This window comes from Dipodomys merriami, unplaced genomic scaffold, assembly GCF_024711535.1.
Source record: "Dipodomys merriami isolate MVZ:Mamm:240054 unplaced genomic scaffold, mDipMer1.0.p SCAF_94, whole genome shotgun sequence".
Taxonomy (NCBI): domain Eukaryota; kingdom Metazoa; phylum Chordata; class Mammalia; order Rodentia; family Heteromyidae; genus Dipodomys; species Dipodomys merriami.
The window spans coordinates 4,511,684-4,530,699 of NW_027206557.1; the positions used below are offsets into that span (position 1 = coordinate 4,511,684).

At 52.7% G+C, this 19,016-nt stretch overlaps 1 protein-coding gene across 5 annotated transcripts in view; it reads right to left on the bottom strand.

Moving 5' to 3' along the window:
• The window catches only part of Adcyap1r1 (ADCYAP receptor type I), a 47,544-nt gene extending 43,473 nt beyond the window's left edge, over positions 1–4,071 (bottom strand). For 3 of the 5 annotated variants that reach the window (XM_070014270.1, XM_070014269.1, XM_070014268.1), the window contains exon 1: positions 3,616–4,071. The gene's annotated coding sequence lies outside the window, so the exon portion shown is untranslated. The remainder of the gene's footprint in view (positions 1–3,615) is intronic. The other 2 variants (XM_070014272.1, XM_070014271.1) reach the window with 1 other exon arrangement.
• Between the last annotated feature and the right edge of the window lie 14,945 nt (positions 4,072–19,016).

Here is a 19,016-nt window from a genome sequence, read left to right on the forward strand (position 1 = left end):
CCCAGCTCAGGATAGGGCAGGAGATGGTCCTATGATCCTGGCAGGCAGCGGTGCCCCCCCCAACAGTGAGCAGTGACGGGTGCATCCTCAGTCAGCAGTCAGCGGATGGAGCCAGCGGTGACTCACCAGCCCCATGTTGGAGGAGGGGAGAAACTGCAGACCCTCCAGCCCTTCCCAGAGAGTGCGTACCCCATGGCCACTGCCCTGTCCAGAGAGGCCCCCATAGCCAGGACCCCCCAGCGCCTCCATGAGACCTTGGGATTTCCCTGCATCCCTCCCCCGGAGTGGCTCTGAGCTGCACAGGTCCCTCTGACCTGGGAAAACCTCCACTAGGGGCAAGGATAGCCCCCCTCTCTCTTTCCTGGCCCTGAGTGCCTATCCCAGCCCCTCTGCTGGGGACTACTGGCTGCTTCCCACCATCTCTCTCTCTGAGTAGACCCAAGCGATGGCACAGAGAACATGCAGGAAAAGGTCACCATCTCCTCTGTTCCCACCTGAGGCTATACTAATTGAACCAGGGCAGAACCCACCCCACTTCTTCCTACCCTTCCTCAAGCACTTCGAGAAGGATAAAGGATATGCATTGCTTCATGGAAGGGTGGGAAAGTTCTAAAACCTCCTCCTTTGGGAAAGAAGCAGAAGGAAAAGCCAAGTAGGAGCCCTTGGCCCAGACACACAATGGAAGCTGGCCTGGACAGAATGCTAGGCCCCTCTGGGACAAACACACCAGACAGGAGACCTAAGCTCCAGTGGGGAAGGAAGCATCCAGGCTATCTTCAGGAACCTGCGGCCCCCAGCACCAAGCCTCCTACTTCCTAGCCTTTTTCTTAACCTTATAGACCAGGAGTTGTCAAGCTTTTCCAGTTAACTCCCTATTTTTGTACAGCAGCCAAGAATGGCTTGTCTGTTTCTAAATGGTGGAGAATAACTATTTTAACCCTTTATTTCAGGTATATGCAAATCACCTTGAATTCAAATATCCAGCATCCATAAGTAAAGTCTGCCTGTACCTCTCTATGGGCATCTGTGGTTGCTTCTGAGTGATAGCCGCAGGAGAAAATCACTGTCAAGCAGTCTTATGGCCACAGAGGCTAAAAAAATTGACTGGATTTGCAGAAAAAGGCTGCCGATCCTTGTTCTAGGCTCATACAGTGTGCACATGCACACTCAAATGCATGCCCATGCCTGTACATGCGTGTGCGCGCGCGCGCGCGCGCACACACACACACACACACACACACACACTCACTCCCATTCAACCCCACACATCTGCACCTTCATTAAGGAAGGCTTTTGCTGACTTCAAGCTCATCCTTAAGTCCCTAGTTGTGCCCAGATTTGGGTAAGAGGTGCTTATCTTTCTGGTATACATCTCCATTGTGTCCTAGCTCCTCAGCAGGTGTCACCGGAAGCCTGCATGCTTCCCAGCTGTGTGTCACTCCCTCTCTGTGTCACTGTGGGGGAGGCTGTCACTGTGCCTCTGACGGCATCCAGAGCTCAGCACAAACACCACTGAGGATTTTACAGCCTCGTTACCAGGTGGCTGGACCACCAGGCCCAATGCATCAGCCCCAGCGGCTGCAGATTCTCCAGTTCAGGAAGGGCTGTGGTTTCTTGAGGCCTCTTGGCCTCCCAGGAAGGAAAACCCCAGTCTTCCCCTATATAGGTCGTACCCCTACTTAGCTCCCTCCCTAAGAAGCACAAGCTCTGTCACCAGATGGCCCCCAGCAGCTCCCCAATGAACCTCTCTCAGGTGAACAAGGCCATCCTGGCACTGATGTGAGCTCATACGGTGCACTTGGCATACGCAGCTTTTGTCGTCTGACAGACAGCACAAGGTGTCCTCCACTTCATCAATGCCAGTCCCATTCAATGAAATGCTTGTCCCTCAGAAACCAGCAATCTAGAGACAAGGGAAAGCCCCCATGTGGCCTTCTGTCTTGTCTTTCCTAGCATCTCACCAGGGAGGGGTACGGATTTATACATATCCAGGTATTCAACATACACTTAAAGAAGGAACATGGCAGAGACAGGGGCCTAGGAAGAAGGATGTATCCCAAAATGCTTCTTCAATCAGCCCTCGCCACCCTGAACCTTAACACAGCAGGGCCTCTAGCCTCAACTAGTCCCCAGAGTACAGCCCTCCTAGCTCCCCTCAGCTCCCCTGGAAACCACCGCCCCCCCTCGCTGCATAGATGGCAGAACCCTATGGTATTGCCCCAGACACTCTCCGACCCGAGAGATGTGGCTGAGGGTGGAAGAGGGAAGGCCCACCACACCACACACACTTGTTGATGTATGGATGGCAGATCATCCTGTCTCTAATTCCTATGTTCAATTTCAGCTTGTGTCTGCACTGGGGCTTCTGCTTGCCCTGTCCAAGGTCACTGAGAAGAGTAAGCCTGAGGCTGGGGGTTCTAACAGCCTGCCCCTTTCCAGTACCAAACTCAGAGAGGAGTCTCCTGAGTACACACACACACACACACACACACACACACACACACACACACACAGGCTGAAATGATTCACACACACACACACACACACACACACACACACACAGGCTGAAATGATTCCTCATCCGCATCCCAAGTCCACATCCTCCATCCTGCCCTTCAGGGTGCTTGGCTGCCCCTGCCTCGTTCGTCCTGAGTGTCCCTTCCAATCCTCCAGCCCACGGCTCACTTAGTGTTGTTTTTGTTACTGGCTGGGAGAGCTGGGAAGCTGGAGGAGACAGAGAATGAGAGTCTGGCACACCTCACTAAAACATAGAAAGGTCTGAAGAATCAGCAGGCCCATTGCCCTCTCTAGGCTGGTCCAGAGGTGGCCTGAGCACCTTAAAGGCTCCAGGCTCCACTCCCCCTGGGTGTAAAGTGCCACCACCTCCCTAGGGTCCTGATCTATCCCCGACTTTTCTGAGGCCTCCTCCTGGCAAGACATCCAGGCTGAATTCAGCCGGCTTCAATCCCACTATGGCTGCAGAAGCCTGGGCATTTATTTAAGGAGTACGGCAGGGTCTCCAGTTCAGGTTGGGAAGGCCTGGGAAGGCTGGGAAGGCGTTTCCTTGGGACTGCCTAAGATCAGACATCAGACTCCAGCCTCTGCGTGCCTCGCTTCTGGAAAGCCAGGAACCAGCTCTTTCTGAACAATCCCAACTAGATCACCACAGGGGTGCATCCTGCGCGGCCCTTCCCCGCCCCCCCCCCACTTACCCTGCACAGGACCTCACTGGTCACCCCACAAAGCCCCTCAGAACTCAGCATCCCGCCTCAGGGACCCCTCCAGTTCCTCTTCTGAGTCTGCATGGAGGTTTGGGGTGGAGAGGCAGGGCTCCCGGGTCCCTGGGGTCACAGTGCCATCCCAGTCCCTGGCCGCCCCTCCTGGCACCGGGCTAGGCCTATCCCGCTCCAATGGGCTGTAGGCATGTTCTCCCCCCGGCCACCTCCCAAGCAGGAGCCTCGGACACTTCACTTGGTGACACCGCGGCGCAGCAGGCAGTGGATGCGAGAGACGCCCATTTCGGGGTCGCAGCTCTGCGCCTCACTGGCCCGATCCGCGGTGCCTGCGGGTTCGGGGACCCCGAGCAGGGCGAGAACGGGCAGAGGCAGCTCTTACCTGCTCCGTGCGGGGTCTGGCTGAGGGCCGCGGGAATTCAGGCTGGCACCGGACAAACCCCGAGAGGAGGGCGCGCAGCCGGCAAATCTGCGCCCCGCGCCTCTCGGGCACGGAGGGACGGAGCGGGAACGGATGGAGCGGGAGCCGAGCGGCGCGGGGATGGATGGAGCGGGAGACGAGAGGCGCGGGGATGGATGGAGCGGAAACGGAGGAGCGCGGGGACGCGGGGGGCGGGAGGGAGCGGGGATGGATGGGGCGGGAGCCCAGGGGCGCGCACCGCGCGGGGTTCCGAGTGCTGTGGGCTAGCTGAAGGCCAGGGTCCGCGTCCCTGCGCGGCGCCGGTGGCGTGTGCGCACGCGGAGGCCGCGCTCATCTGGAGCCGCCGCCGCCGCCAGGGCTTGCCCAGTGGCGAGCAAGGCGCCCCCGCGCCCGCCCCTCGCCGCCCGCGCCCGCCCCTCGCCTCGCGGTCGCCTCGCGCGCTCGGTCCTGCGGGACAGGCGCCGCCTCCGCCGCCGAGTCTGGCCGCGCCGGAGGGAGGCGACCGACCACCGGCTCCCCGCGGACCCCGCGGGCCCCCGCAGGCTGGGGGTGGGCCCGGGCCAATGAGCGCCGGGGGCGGGGCCAGGCCTCGGCTGCGGGCAGGCGCGGCGCGTCCTCTGCGTTGCGCCCACGGGTGCTTCGAGCGGACACCCCCCCACACACACACACACACCTCAGGCGCGGAGGTGGAGGCCACAGTCGCCCCTAGCTCCGTATCGAGCTTCCGGCTAGTGTAGGCCTTCGCCTCCTTCCTCCCCTCGGCCCAAGGCTCAGAGGTAGACAAGCGCTCCTGCTCCTCCACTCGTGTCCCGGAGCCCCATACTGCAGCTCAGAGAAGGAAGTCCCAGACCCTCCTCCATCTCTTCTCGGCCCGCAGCCGGGGTAGGGGAGGGGTGCCTGGACATCCACCATCGTGGCGTCCTATGGACCACTTCTACAGCCAGATAAGGGGGTGGGGTGTCTATAGGACACTGGTGTCTCGAAATGAACCAGACTGTGGTGTGCCAGCACTGCGAGCTAGGGTAAGCGGCTAGAGCTGCCCCACTGGCATCTACACCCCGGGTCTTGCTGACAGCTTTAAACTAGCGTAGTACTGCATCCCATAATAGGCTACACTTACTATTGATGCTGAATAAATTACCGTGGTTAATTATTGTGGTCCTGCTCGATTCTCCTAGCACAAATGGGTGGATTGAGGCTTAATGAGGGGACCAAGCAGGGCAAGTGGGGGAGTTGTGGAGGAGCCAATGTCTAGCTGAGAGCGGTCACCTCCCCCAGGCAATGCAATCCTCAGCCCACCCACCTCATCCCGTAAGAGTCCTTGCCCAGCCCCCAGACCATAGGGTACCTGCCTGCCTCTGCACTGTTTACCCTCATTGTTCACGGCAACAGTAGCCCCAGAGCTCCCTCCACATTCTCAATCCCCAGTTCTGCCACTGGACACTGTCCTTGCCCATTCTGGTGAGTTATTGGCCAGATTCCCTGTCCGGTGTGGGGGGGGGGGAACATCCGATTCCAAGTCCCTAAATGGTCATCTAGCTGAGGAATCCCCAATGAAGAAGAGGAAGGAAAGAGAAGACTTGCCTTCCCTTGGGGACTCCAACCTCAGCAAGGGAATGCAGAGAACGGACAAGGGTGATCCGAGGTCACAGGAAGGTGCATGCAGTTCCCTAGAGGCAGACAGGAAGTTCCAGCTTCCTCCTTGCCACTCAGTGAGCGCTACTGCCCACCTCACTGTTAGACTGTTAGTCAGATGTCTCCTGCTCCCAGAGGAGAGGTGAGCCAGTCCCCAGGAATACACAAGCGCCCTGTGGAGAGAGGAAGGCCAGAGGCGGAGCTGGAGTCAAATGGACAGGACCTCCCTCTGGAAACCAGGCTGGGGGTAGCTTCCTTCATCAGCCTCAGCCAGGATTCTGGGAAGATCAAGGGTGAACATGCTCTGTACACCATGCAGATGCCCTGGAAGGCGAATGAATCAGGGAGAGCAGGCACACAGGACCTGACCCATGGAGCCATGGAAAGGTGGAATCAGGATCTCCCACAGCTCACCCTGGAAGTATGAATGGTGAGGCTCCCTGATGAGAGGCCCTCCACTCTGCAGCTCTGCCTCTCCTTCCTGGTGTACTCCCTGCTCTGTCATCTGGGCTCCCCAAGCCCTAGTGTAGGGTCCACATCCTTGTCTGTTCTATGCGCTCACATACATGGTGAGCCATAGCGTGCGTGGCTCCACCGACGGTGGAACACACCGTCCTCTCTGCCTGGACAGCGTCCATCATGTGAAGGAGGAGCCCAGCCATCCTCAGGGAGTATCCAACCCTTCACTGGCTCTCCTTTGACTTCAGAGCCCATGGCCAGAAGGTAAGCCCTAGTTGACCATAGTTAGATGGCAGGCAAGGCTCTGGTATAACAATGCCCTACCCAGAGGGACAAGCAAGGGTACAATGGGGTAGAAATCCACTGTCCACCAAGCCAGACATGCCCTAAGCCCCACCCCACCCCCAAACCACGGACAGAGCCAGGCATGGAAGACATATCAGCTAATGGAAGATGTATCCATTCATGGAAGGTTTATCAGTGCATGGAACACATATCAATGCATGGAAGACATGTCAAGATTCGGGATGGTGGGTCACACAGCCCTTCTTTGGGAACACAGGAGCTTGGAGGGCAGCAGGACCATCCAAGGATGCACAGATGGCTTTCATGACACTCGCTGTGTCTTCCCACCTGGGACTAGACCACCCCTCTGACAGCACAGGCTAGGCTTCTGTGCCCTGGCTGCTCCTGGCTGCCTCTCACACATTCACCTCTGGCCTCCCAGACCATCCTGGCTTGTCTTGAATAAGAGGTATACATTCCATTTCCCTAAAGGGAATACCTCTAAAAACAGGGCCACGGTCGCCCTCTTCTGTCCCCATCATCCAAAAAGTCAAGTTGTAAACCTGATGCTCCAAGCTAGCCAGCCCACCATCCCTACCCCACTTGCCAAGCATCTGGCAGACTGGAGCCCAGGTCTGCCCCTGGGAGTGGCCTTCTCCCAGAGGCCCCTTGGTTTGCCTTCCACCCTGAAGAAGATTGGGGTCTCACCCACTTTTCCCTGCCCTGAGGTGCTCACCGCCTTGCCTTCTTCCAGCCAGGCAGGCAGGCAGCAACTGAAATATATGGGTTTTAATTCAATTTTCTGAGACATGGCTGAGGGAGATGAATGCCAGGCCTCCCTAACTCTGCATTCATCTCTTCCTAGCAGCAGTCCCTGCAGGACTCTGGGCCCCAGTGATGCCAGCCCAGCCCCAGTCTGGCGCCACTCAGCAGCAGCAGCACCTTCCAGGACACAGGTGTTTTATGGTAGAAAGCCAACATGTGCGATATCACAATGTCTGCTCATCATACCCCCCCAACCAGGGATTTCCAATCCTTCTGGTACCACAGAGACACCCTCCTTCCTTCTCCAGGGGATGCTTTTTAAATGTCCCTGTCCAGGCCTCACTGCCAGAGATAATTAGATAATTGTTCTGTGGAAAGGCTTGGGCAAAAGTATTTTGAAAGCTCCCCAGGGGTTTTAATGTGTAGTCAGAGCAGCCTGAACCACTGTTGCCAGCCCTCTGGGCCCTCTGATCCCTGCTTCCCACGTGCACCTGTAAGTGGCAAGCTCTCTGTCCAGAACAGGTACTCCACAGACCCTGGTCCACAGGACCATAGTATACATTAGGAAAGCAAGCAATGAAGATCAGGTCTCTGTCATATGGGGTAGTTCTATCCACAGCTGCCTTAGAAGAGCCCAGGAGCAGAGGACGGAAAGAGTGCTGTCCTCCATGGCTCAGCGTGTCTCCAGGAACAGGCCTGTGCCTCTCAGAAACGGGCAAGGAACAAGGGATATGGGACCCTGAATTCTGACCACTGAACTGACCACTTAGCACCCCTCTTGGAGGAAGAAAATGAAGCTCAGGGACCAGAAATGTTATGTTCATGAACAAGACTCACCACAGCCCAAGTGGAGGTCAGCCTCCAGGTTTTCATCCTCTGCTCTCTCTCTCCTGGACTGTAACTCTTAGGAAGCAAGTTGTGCTTCTGGGGAGCCAGAAAATGTGAGTGTGTTGGGGTGAGGCAGGTGAAAGACGTCATTCCTTGAAGCCCAGAGTAAAAGTACACTGTGCCGAGTCAAAGGCCCTGCATCTCCTCATATATAAATGTCCTTGAACATATAAATGTTCAAGGACTTCCTCCTGACCAGGAGCAAGGCAAACGCCCAAATCCACATGCTCGTGGCTGCACATCCATGCAAGCATTCCACGCAACATGTGTGCCAGCGCTGCACTCTCAGAGGGCCACACACATCCACACACTCACATGAGAATACTGTATACTCACATGCATTTCGTGCAAGATGCATGCCAGCACTGTACTCATAAAAGGTGTATATGTGCACATGCATGCACATGCACACAGATCTGCAGTCTTAAGGCACATCTTCTCCATCAGGGAGAAGAGATATTTTCTCGCCCGCAGAACCTCCGCAGCAGTGGGCCTGTCTGCCAGGTATAGTTTCATCACTGTCAGGCAATTCTTGTCTGTCTGCAAATGACATTTCCAATTCATCCTGTAGTCTCTTCCCTGGGGACTTGGCTATTTACTCTTGGGAATTGAATGTGCTACAGTGTGTGGGGGTGGGGGGAACAGGGGGAGCGCTGCTGCTTGAAGGAGGAATGAAATACTTCCACTTCCATTCTCGCCCCACCTGTACATGGGCTCTCTCCCTCCCCCTCCCTCCCTCTCCCTCTCCCCCCTGTCCCCCTCCCTCTCCCCCTGTCCCCCTGTCCCCCTGTCCCCCCCCTCTCTCTCTCTTTCTCTCTCCCTTTTCTCTCCTGAACACTGCTCCTCCATCTTCTGCCCTGTGGAGTTTGTGCTCAGGGTTCCTCTGCTGTAGGAGAGAGTGGTCCAATTTGTACCAACCAGCTCACAGAGTAGTGTATGATTCGGAGCCACTTTGTGTCACACCCTGCCCTCCACTGGGGGAAAGTGTGCTGTGGGGTCTGACTCCAGCTCCTGATGGGATAGACTGGACTCCTGCCTCCCCCATCTGCCCCCCTCCTTCAGGATCCATCATCAAATCCAGGTACCTCTTGATGCTCCTGCAGCGTCCCAGAGCCTGGCTAGACTGCCTTTCAAATGACAAGAAGTGCCTACCCCACACCAGCCTTGGCTTCCACATAGGGGCCTCAGCAAAGCACGGAGGTGTGGAAATTACAGATAATTTGTGTGGGAGGAGGCAGCTTGCATGAAGCACAGATACAGCCATTTCCAGAAAAGCAGCTCAGGAGAATACAAGGCTGACAACAGGCTGAGCCTTGACTTGGTGTCATGCACTCAATGCATGATAAAAGATGCTTTGATGATCAACTTTAGGCGCAGATTGGCAGTTGATGAAATAATCTTTTGCCATGGCCGATGACATGTCTGCAAGAAATTCACTGGAAAACCTGGGCTCTAGACCCTGAGCTAGGGCTGGCACCTGCAGTGACAGAACAGGGCCCACGTAATGCCCTAAAACATTTGAGGTGGGTTTGTACAGTAGTAGGTTTAAATTGTGGTGCAACAACTTATGCCGACATACTGGCTTAAAACAGTGTGCTTTGTCTATGCAACAGTTAAGTGGCAGAAATGAGGTCTCCTGCTTAGTCCTATAAAGCTGACATCAAAGGCTCAGCCAGGCCTGGGGTCTCTCTGGAGATGTTGATAGAACTCAGTTCCTTGTAATTCTGGAACAAGACCTCAGCCTTTAAGGCTTGTCCACCAGTCACTGCTGTAAAACATGTATACACACACACACACACACACACACACACACACACACACACACACGCACACAGCGGCCCACCCAGCTTGGATATCTAGACACTCTTTCAAAGGGGTCTACACAGGCTTAGCTCAGGCCCTCTCTGGATAAACAACCTGTGCATAAGCTTAAAGTTGATGCATTATCGATTAAATGACAGCCACAAAGTCCCTTCCTTCTTGCCATATAACTGGCCGAATTCAGAGAGGCAAAATCCCCAACAACCACCCCCTATTTAAAGTCCTGCCTCACTATAAAGCTGAGGACCTCATGCCCCAGGGCTGGCAACTGTGTAGGCCTTAGACCTCAGCCTCAAAGCCCTCATCTTCTAGCATTTGAGATGAGAGGGTTGTTAGGTCCAAGGCCACTCCCTGACAGGAGTTCCCTGTTGTTAGAGCCTGGCCCATCTTGCTGCCTCTCTAATACTTGTCTGTGGCCAGGAAATTCCTGTTGATTAATCCAGTAAGTCACCAAGCCCTATCTCCACTCAACCTTCATGGGGAAGTTGGAGTCTGGAGAGAAGATCTGGTCAAAGAGGACCAGGCCAAAATTCTGCTACATAGTACTGTGGACAACTGTGTTGCCCTGTACTGTGCATTAAGCACTCTTTTAAGCACTTGCAACTTGCTAGTTGTCCTGTGTCCAGCATGGAGGCCAGCCAGACCATGGTTGTGAACTGGTGAATGAATCCCATCTGCCTTCCTTGTACCTTCAGAAACCTAAATCACTGTGTCCACAGCATCACTGAACCCTTGTCACCCTGATCCTTCTCCACAGACCCCATGTCCATAGCACAGGCTCCTCTATCATACAATAACCAAATGCTAGAAATAGATGGTGGGCTGCAACCTTGGCCATAAAGCACTACAGTTCTAGAACTCATGGCTTCCGGGGATGGATTTTTGGAGTCAGAGAACTCCAGAATCAAACTGCAGTCATGTAATGCAATCCAAGCACTGCTGGGGGTGGGGGGTGCGCCTAGGAATCTTAGAAAGGAGTCTAGAATTTCAGAAGGATGGGGATGGGTCATCAGGAGAATCTAGTGAGACCAGCTGGCTCCCTTCACTGGCTTTTTTCCCCTAGCAATAAAAAGGCAAGTGTTTCTGCGTTGCTCGGAGTGGAGGGGGCAGGGTGAGGGGCAGGACAGCGGTGGGAAAGGGCTCCCCTGTGAGAGTTGCTAGGCTCTGGCAGAACTAGGGAGGGAGGACAATGAGCCGGGCCTGGCTGAAGTAGGTAGACCCCGGGCTGCATCCTAATCAGGTCTCCAGAGGGAGAAAGACTTTGGGGCAGCTTGCAGGGAGGTGGGCATGGCCAGCCCTAATCCCATTACAGCTGCTCGCCCAGCTGCCAGCCCTGGCTGGACACCAGGCCCCAAGGCTGTGGTCTCCTCCCCCAATCACAGGCTCAAGCTACACAGGGCTTTAGATTCTGAAAGGTTCCCATCATCCAGAATGACAAGACTTCATAAGAAATGTGGGGTCTATTACCCCAACCAGCCAGCTCTGTGACCCTGCCAGACCCCAGCCCTGTCTCATATTGGCCTGTCTAATCCTGGTCCACAGTCAGCCCTGCTCAGGCCACAGATGACCTTCAGTCCTCACTGAAGATAGAGGACTGTGGCTGTCCCCAGCCACAAATTCCTCCTCAGTGAGTGGCCTTGAATGTCATCAAAGTCCACAGAGCTCCTCGGAGCTCCAAAAATGGGATTATCCTGACAGAAGAGCATGATACAGATGTAACAGCAGTGACAAAAGCCTGGGCTGATCTCACAATCCCTCAAGCAGACTCATCCCTGCTCTGGAGTATAGGGGTCGCCAGTTCTAGAGATCTCTGTGCCTAGGCCCACATGGGCTGTCTAGCATGGCAACATGAGTCAGGAAGGAGACCAGTGGGCAGCAGTTAGTTTGACCCAGAGTCCAGACATATGTGCCAGAGACAGAGTCACTCATTTTGGAGATGGAGACCCTGAGCACAATGATAGTGTGCATCTGGGACCTAAGGGTGCTGGAACTGGTATACTGCCCCTGGCAATGTTGACAAATCAGCTGGAGATCCAGGTGGCTATCCTAAAGTGGCATTAGCTTCATGCCCCAAGCAAGTCATCCCATTATTTTCTTTGTGCAAGAGTCTGGAGCAAATGGTGGAGGAGTTCTAACAACTCAAACAGCAGGTAGACCTGAGTATGTGTCTGTGTGTTCTTTGCCATTCCTGCTAACATCTCCAAGGTGGAAGGGCAGCTGCCTTCTTCCTGCCCATATGGCAACACATAGGCTGGAGACTCCCACGGAGACACGGCTGGCAAACAAGTGCTCACCATCTCCAGGAATGGAGTCCTGTCTTGAAAGGACAGATGGACTTGGCTTCTCACAACTCTAGTCCCCCAGATGAGCAAGTGAGAAATGGTGGCTCAGATTCAGGATGCTGTAGCTGTTGTATACAGTGTGGTTCGCTTCATCTGGCCTGCATGACCAGAGAGTGAGGGAAGACCATCCCCCAGAAGTCTTCCTTGCCTACAGCCTTAGAAATTTCTCCACTGAAACTCATTTCCTGTGGGTGGAAGTAGGAACATGCCTTGGATCTGCCTATGTGGCACCAGCAACTTCTTGTCACTTCCAGGCCAGAATTCCAATCTAGAATGCAGATCCCTGCACCTCCATGGTCTCCCTAGACTCCATCTCCAGGCATTATCACATCTATTTTGTTGGTGATGCACAATCCTGGAAGTCCATCTCCAGCTTTGCCAGTCTGAGGATTTATGGGGACAACCAACCTTTACTAAGGACTTCCCATGAGCCAGCTTCGGTGACAGATACTGTCATCTTAGAGCCTGTCATCAGATAGAGGGCACAGAATTTACACGTGTGATATAATACAATCTGGGTTGTTGGAATGTAGAATAAGGTAGCAGAAGCCTGAGTAGCAGGACATCCTGGTCTCAGTCAGGGGCCAGATAGATGTCACAGAGAAGTCACCTAATCATAGATCTAAGAACAAGGGAAAGGGCTAGAGTGGCATGGCCACCCTGGTGGTACAAGAGAGGCTGAATCAGAGAAAGAGATAAAATCAAAAACTGTGGATAGCATTAGGACATCATATACCCTTACTAGACTCAAACCATGGACTGGGAGCAGACATCCAGGGAGAGAGGCCAGACTTGAACCAGAGAGGCCAGAACAAATAGAAAGGGCTCTGAGGGGGCCCACTGAGCCTTGAGTCTTATCCCCAGAATGGAGGAAAGCAGCAGAACACATGCTCCGTTGTCATCTCTATTAAAAAAAAACTATCACCCAGGATACACAAGAGAAATAAAGCTGGAGGCTCACAAGGATAGAATCCATGAGGATGGGGTCTAGGAAGTTTCTAGATTACAGCATGGTTGTGTGGAGGGGGAGTGGAAGCACTCTGTGAAATAAAGCTAGATACACAGGTGACAAGTCCAGGGTCTCAGATTGAATAGGAAAGGACAGACATAGAGCCAAGAAGAGCTACCTGACATGGCATCAGAAGACTGTGATGTAAGTGTCTATGCTACATGGGTGGAAGAAGTGCATTCTGGGAAATGGAGGTACGTGCTAAGAAGAGGCCAATGGGAATGGAGAAGCAAAGGATGATCTACTAGGAAATGTTCCCCTTGGTCATGTGGTGTGAATGCAGTCCCAGAGGCCAGCAGTGACAATGTGATAATATGTGAGGAGGGGCTTTGTATGGAAATGCACATAAGAGAACATAGGCATATATACGTGTATATATGTATAGCATATCTATGATTGTGGATGGTTTGAGGTGCTGGAGAGAGGAAAAGAGATTTCTGAAGAGAGAACAATACCAAAATACATTGCATCTGCAAATGGAAGTGGCAAAACAAAGCACACTGAAAGTTGTAACCTAACAATAATAAGGAAAACAGGGAAAGTACAAGTAAGTGAGGGTTCATTGGATTAATCAGCCTGATTAAAGTACTACTTTATGTGCATGCATGCCACAGTGAACTCCTAAGAATATTATCATACAGTTAAACAATGAATAATAGGAATTGTAAGCAGGCCTTGCCAGAGTGTGAGTACGAGGAGGAGGAAGGGGCTAGCGGGGTGGACCAAGAGGGTGAATGATCAAAACATTTATGTACATGTATGAAAATGGAACAATGAAGCTTGTTGAGAGCAGGGAATAGACTAAGTCTGGGGAGAGTGAGTGAGTCTGATAAAGGTACATTGTATGCACATATGGACATGTCAGAATGAGGCTGCCTTGAACAGCTAATTGATGCTAACAAGATTGTAGAGAATGAAGAAGCCTTGAGGAGGTGATTTTTTAGCAATTAGAGTGGAGCTTTCATACCTGGAACTCAGGTTTTAAGAGAGACTATAGTGAGGAGTCTGGTCACTTTTGACCTCTGCCTTCCTACACAGTAGGTTACAGTCCAAGGGATCAGCATAGTAGTGGAGAGAAGGTCTGACAAGCATCAGACCTCCAGGTTCATCGACCTTGAACTTCCAGCCTCCAGAGCTGTGATCAATTGATTTCTGTTGCTTGTAAACTTCCAAGTCTGGTATTTTTGTTAAGCAGCATAGATGGACAGGTTGATGAGGGAAATCAGAACTCCCTGTGTCCAGGAGTGCAAGGTCTGGCAAACTAAGCTATCTGGATGCTGAGCACCTACCTACTTGTTCTCCAATGGGGCCAAGCTGGTCTACTTTGCTCTATGGCATTGACTAGATGGTGCCTACCATCCTGAAGTCTGGAGGCTCTTCCAGGGCTGGCTGCACCGGCAGCTCCCAGCCCCCCACTGGGACATGGGGATAGGGATTACACAACTTGAAGGACTCCTCCATGTTCCCTCCACCAGCCTCCACTGGGTTCACAAGTTGGGATCCCAACAGCTGTCTCTGCCCAGGCCTTGGTTGCCTTTCCAGTAGACAATTTTCTACCTCCCTAAGTACATCCTGGCCATCACATCGAGGTGCCCTCTATGAGGTCTTTGGGTTTTCCACAAATAAGATGGCAACCTGAGCCTTTGGTGCTAAAAGGGGCTTCAAACTCTGGACCAGGAGCTGGCTTACTGGGCTACAGATGTCATGTGGTCTCTGAGGAAGCACTTACGACTGAGCTGGAGCTGTACTCATGTTATCCAGGGACAGCACTTCAAACATCATCAGACCCAACACCTCGGTTTTATAGATAGGATCAGGGACTGGAAGGCAAGAGGGGTAGGTCCCTCCCCTCCCTGGGGAAAGCTGTCTCCTAGGCAAAAGACTTGTACTATGGATGACAGAATCTCACACAGAGGCCTTCTTTGTGAACAGCATGCACTGGCCAGCGCCTGTGGGTATGAGTGATGGCCCGAAGGTCCCAGGTACTCAGCAAAAGCTGAAGCAATCGGATTCCAGAAATCCATGAGAAAGAATGGATTTTCTTACAGTGCACAGTCTTTAATTTCCTGTGTTTATCCCCAAAGGACTTTTCCACTGATGAAGCACTTGTTTCTGTGGGCAGAGTGGGTGAAAAGAAGCCACTGGTGGAGAGATTAGTAACTGGGGACATAGGAGCCCAGTGAGCTCTGATTGGGGGCAGGAGAGGCCAAAGCCAGTCCTGGCCTGGACAAGGTACACCATAAGAGCCACAAATGGAGACCATGATCAGAAGCCAGTGGAGCTGCACCAGGAGCCAGGTGGCTGTGAGGATACTGACAGAACAGAAACACGCTGTCCTGAGGACATATTCCTTGAAAAAGACCTTGCTGGGGGGCAAGAGGGGATATAGAGAGGAAGGAAAGGATTAGGAATTAGGAACATAGGCCAACTGAAGTCTTTGAGACCCCCCAAGGCAGGACACACAAGAGGCTCAAATAAGAGATTTGAACCCCACACTATTAGCATTGACTCATAGCTAAACTCAAAGGGCTATCATAAGAGAACTGTCTCTATGGGCTAAGAAAATAGGAACCTCTCAAAGGGAATTATAGGTTTAAGAGAAGAGGTGAGTGGACAAGAATTTTACCTTTATCCATAAGAAGGTGTCAAGGAGGGAGTACACTTAGATGAGCTTTAAGAAAAGACTTAGAAGCAGTATTAATGATCCAACACAGGGAGGAACCTCGTGGCTGCCAGAGTTACCTGGGTCACCTCGTCACTCCTCAGAGATTTCCTCACTAGAGTCCTTCCCTTATTTTCAGGAACCAGATATGTCTAGCTCTGGAAGACAGCATGAAGCTGGTAGTCTGCTCAGCTCAGGCCAAGGGAACCCCACTCCTGGTTGCCCCACCTTAGGCCAAGCTCTTGTGATATTCTGCTCCCTCCAGCCAGAGGCTCATAGACATCTGGGTGAACCTGAGAGTAGACACACATCTTCTCGGTTTGCCTGGCTATCCTCTGCTGTCTCCTCCCCTGCCCTGCTCCTTGGCCCGTGGCCTGCTTTACACGCTGGTATGTTCCAGTTCACCCTAGAAACCTCCTCTCCTCACTGGTCTCTCTAGGTGACTCTGTTTACCTTCCCCTTCAGTGGATTTAAGTCCCGTCCACACACTGTTGACCCCCAGTGTCTCGCTCCACCTTGGGGTCTCTCTGGAAACACTGCTGCCTTCATGACATTTCCAGTGCAGTATCCAAGGTTGCTTCATATATAGCAGGACCAATGCAGGACTCCTGAGCTCCAATTCCAAGCCTTCCCCTAGCAATCCTATATCAGTAAACGCCATTTCCTGTACCCATTATTCACACCAAGATTGTCTTATGCATTCTTCCCTCCTTTCCTTCCCTCTGCTTCCCTGTGTGCATGTTTTGGGGGGGGGTTCCTGTGGAGCTCCCACAGACTCTGATTCATCTCTTACGTCCTGCTCGCCAGTCCTGCAATTGCCAATCCTCAAGCAAGGTATCTAAAGCCAGTTCCATACTTACTGCCTGTGTGGCCTTGGATAAGTTCATTTCTCTGAGCCATACCATCTCCTATATAAAAAGACTATAAGAACAATATAGCACTTATGAGGTCCTTATGAAAATTATGTGATTACATAAAACAAAATAGAAATATATTGTGAATGTCTAAAATTCTCCTAACTACATTAAAGAAAGAAACCTTTGACATTCATTGTAATGATGTACTTTATTTAACCCACTGTATTCAAAATATTATCATTCTGAAGTAGCATCAGAATAAAAGATGATGAGTTACTCAGCAGTCTTTCTCTCGTGCCAAGTCTGAATGTGGGTGTGTGTTTTGGACTGGCAGAATCTGGCTGTCTAGACTGGCCATGTTTCCAATGTGAGAGACACTCATGGCCAGTGAGGGCAGGCTGCAGTGGCCAGCACAGGTCTGAACTGTTTTACTGTTTCATGTTCCATCCACAGCAAGTTGCTTAACTTCTGTTCCATTCACATTTGGGGCAAGTGATAGAAAAAGAACTTGAACTTGACATGTGTATTGTAAGAACCAGTGAAGGGGGGGGGGACGTGAAACTGGGTGAGTCAAAAGAGTTCACATGGGGTCACCAGTATTTAGAGCAGGGTTTCTCAAGCCAGCACTGTCAACTTTTGAGATCAGACACTTCTCTGTTGTGGAAAGGGCTGTCCTGGATGTTGGCACCTCCCCTTGTTAATACTGCCTTGTGGTAGGAATGGGGAGATCACTGCTCAAGGCACTCTTCTGTGTAAGTTGCTCTAATGGCTTTGCAAAGCACTGAGCATCAAGTCCCAACTCCTTGCTGTGGCTGATAGCACCCCAAGATCTGCTCCTGCCTCTGAGTCTATCCCTTCCTCCATCCTCTGCCCACCAGCCCCAGCCCCCTTGCTCGGTTCCTGGATAGGCCCAATTTGTTCTCTCTGCCCTGCTCATCTCTCCATTTGCCACATGAGTCCCTTGACTCCCTCTGCTGGGTCTTGCACACAGGACTCAGATTGTGACTCTATGAGTCTTGCCAAATACATCCTATCTCCCAAATCTACCCCCCTCAGCATTCATTCTAGGATATTTTTAGTCTCTTCCTTCTGAAACACAAGTCCCAGGACCACAGGCATCTTTCCTGTCTTGGTTCTCTCTTTCTCCAGAATCCAAGAGTGTCAGGAAGGAGGCAGATGTTCTGGATTCATGTTTACTGAAGAAATCAAAGGAAGCCTGTTTGGTTCTGGCCTCTCAGACTCAAGATCAACAGAACCTCCCTGTCCATCAGCAAGAGTCCCATGGGTACACACAAGGGTGTGTACTCAGACATTGTCCTTCACTCTGCTTGACAACTGTCATGGCTGACCATGCAGTCAGGTTCAGTGACACCTGTAGGGGGTGACTAAAGCACACATACCATAGGGCAAGTCTGCGAAGCAAGGTCTCTTTCTCTAATTTGTACACAGGGTCCGCAAGACTGACAGTATCTTGCTGCTCTGGCTGCCTGCTGGTGCCAGCTGCCCAGTCCAAAGGACTGCAGTCCTGATGCAGCCAGGACTCCCATTGGCTCTGAAAGCTGGTTGGGCACCCATGGGACTCTGCCTGGATGAACACTGCTCAGATCTTTGCTATAGAGCTAGGGATCTACTGATGGGGGGCATCTCCTCCCCATGACCTTGACCTGCCCAGGTATGCACTGCAGAAGCCTCTGGCCTGGGGAGGAATGCTTACCTGTGGTGTGCAGGGGACAGAAGTGGCTTCTGGACCTGGCATCTAAAAGTCCTGGAGACATTTGCATAAGTGTCCTTCAGACCTCCAAGACCTACAGGGTTGTTTGGGCAGTGACCGAAGACCACAGCCACAGGCAGCTGTTCCATAGTCCTCTGACACAGGCTGGACTTGTCTCAGCCATTTTTCTACAGGGATGGGCATTAAGCCTTTCCTCTTCAATAGATAGGGAAACTGAGTTCTAGGACTATGAACTCTCCAGAGAGTATTCTGAAAAGCAGTGTCACTGTGAGGGTAGTGGTGGGGAAGATGAAGTGGAGGGGTGTGTCCAGAGCCTAGGAGCTACTTTCCCAGGCCCTCCTGGCCCTAGCACCCACCCCTGCCACCTCAGCCTTTGTCTGATTTGCTCTCTGCGACAGCTGGGGAGGCTGGGCCTTGCCCTGGCTCCTGCCATCAGCCATCTCTGCGAGGCACTAAAGACCTGCTTGGGCGCCAGGCCCCAGCAGCAGGCTTGGCAGGCGGCTCTGCGTTGCCCGGGAGACCACAGAGGATGGAGGATGAAAGCTGCTACACATGGTCGCTGAGAGCCAGATGACCCAGAGTTCCAGCAGTGTTTTACCTTAGGATCATGACCTTGTCTACATACCCCCACGGTGGAGGGGGAAACTGAGGCACAGAGGGGAAGAGGGTCTGACTGATTGACACACAGAAGGTAGGTGACAAATAGCTGAGGACAAGCAGGATCCCTGTTTGCCATTCTGGCGCTGTTGGCCCTGAGGAGCCACAGCCTGGTACCCAGTCAGAATGCCAGAGGGGTAACTAGTTGAGAGCCTCTGTGGCTCAGGTTCTAACAAACATGACTCTCAGGAGCAATCTTAATTGTGTGGCCCCAAGCCTAAGGCAGATTCCCAGCCCTGGACATATAGGG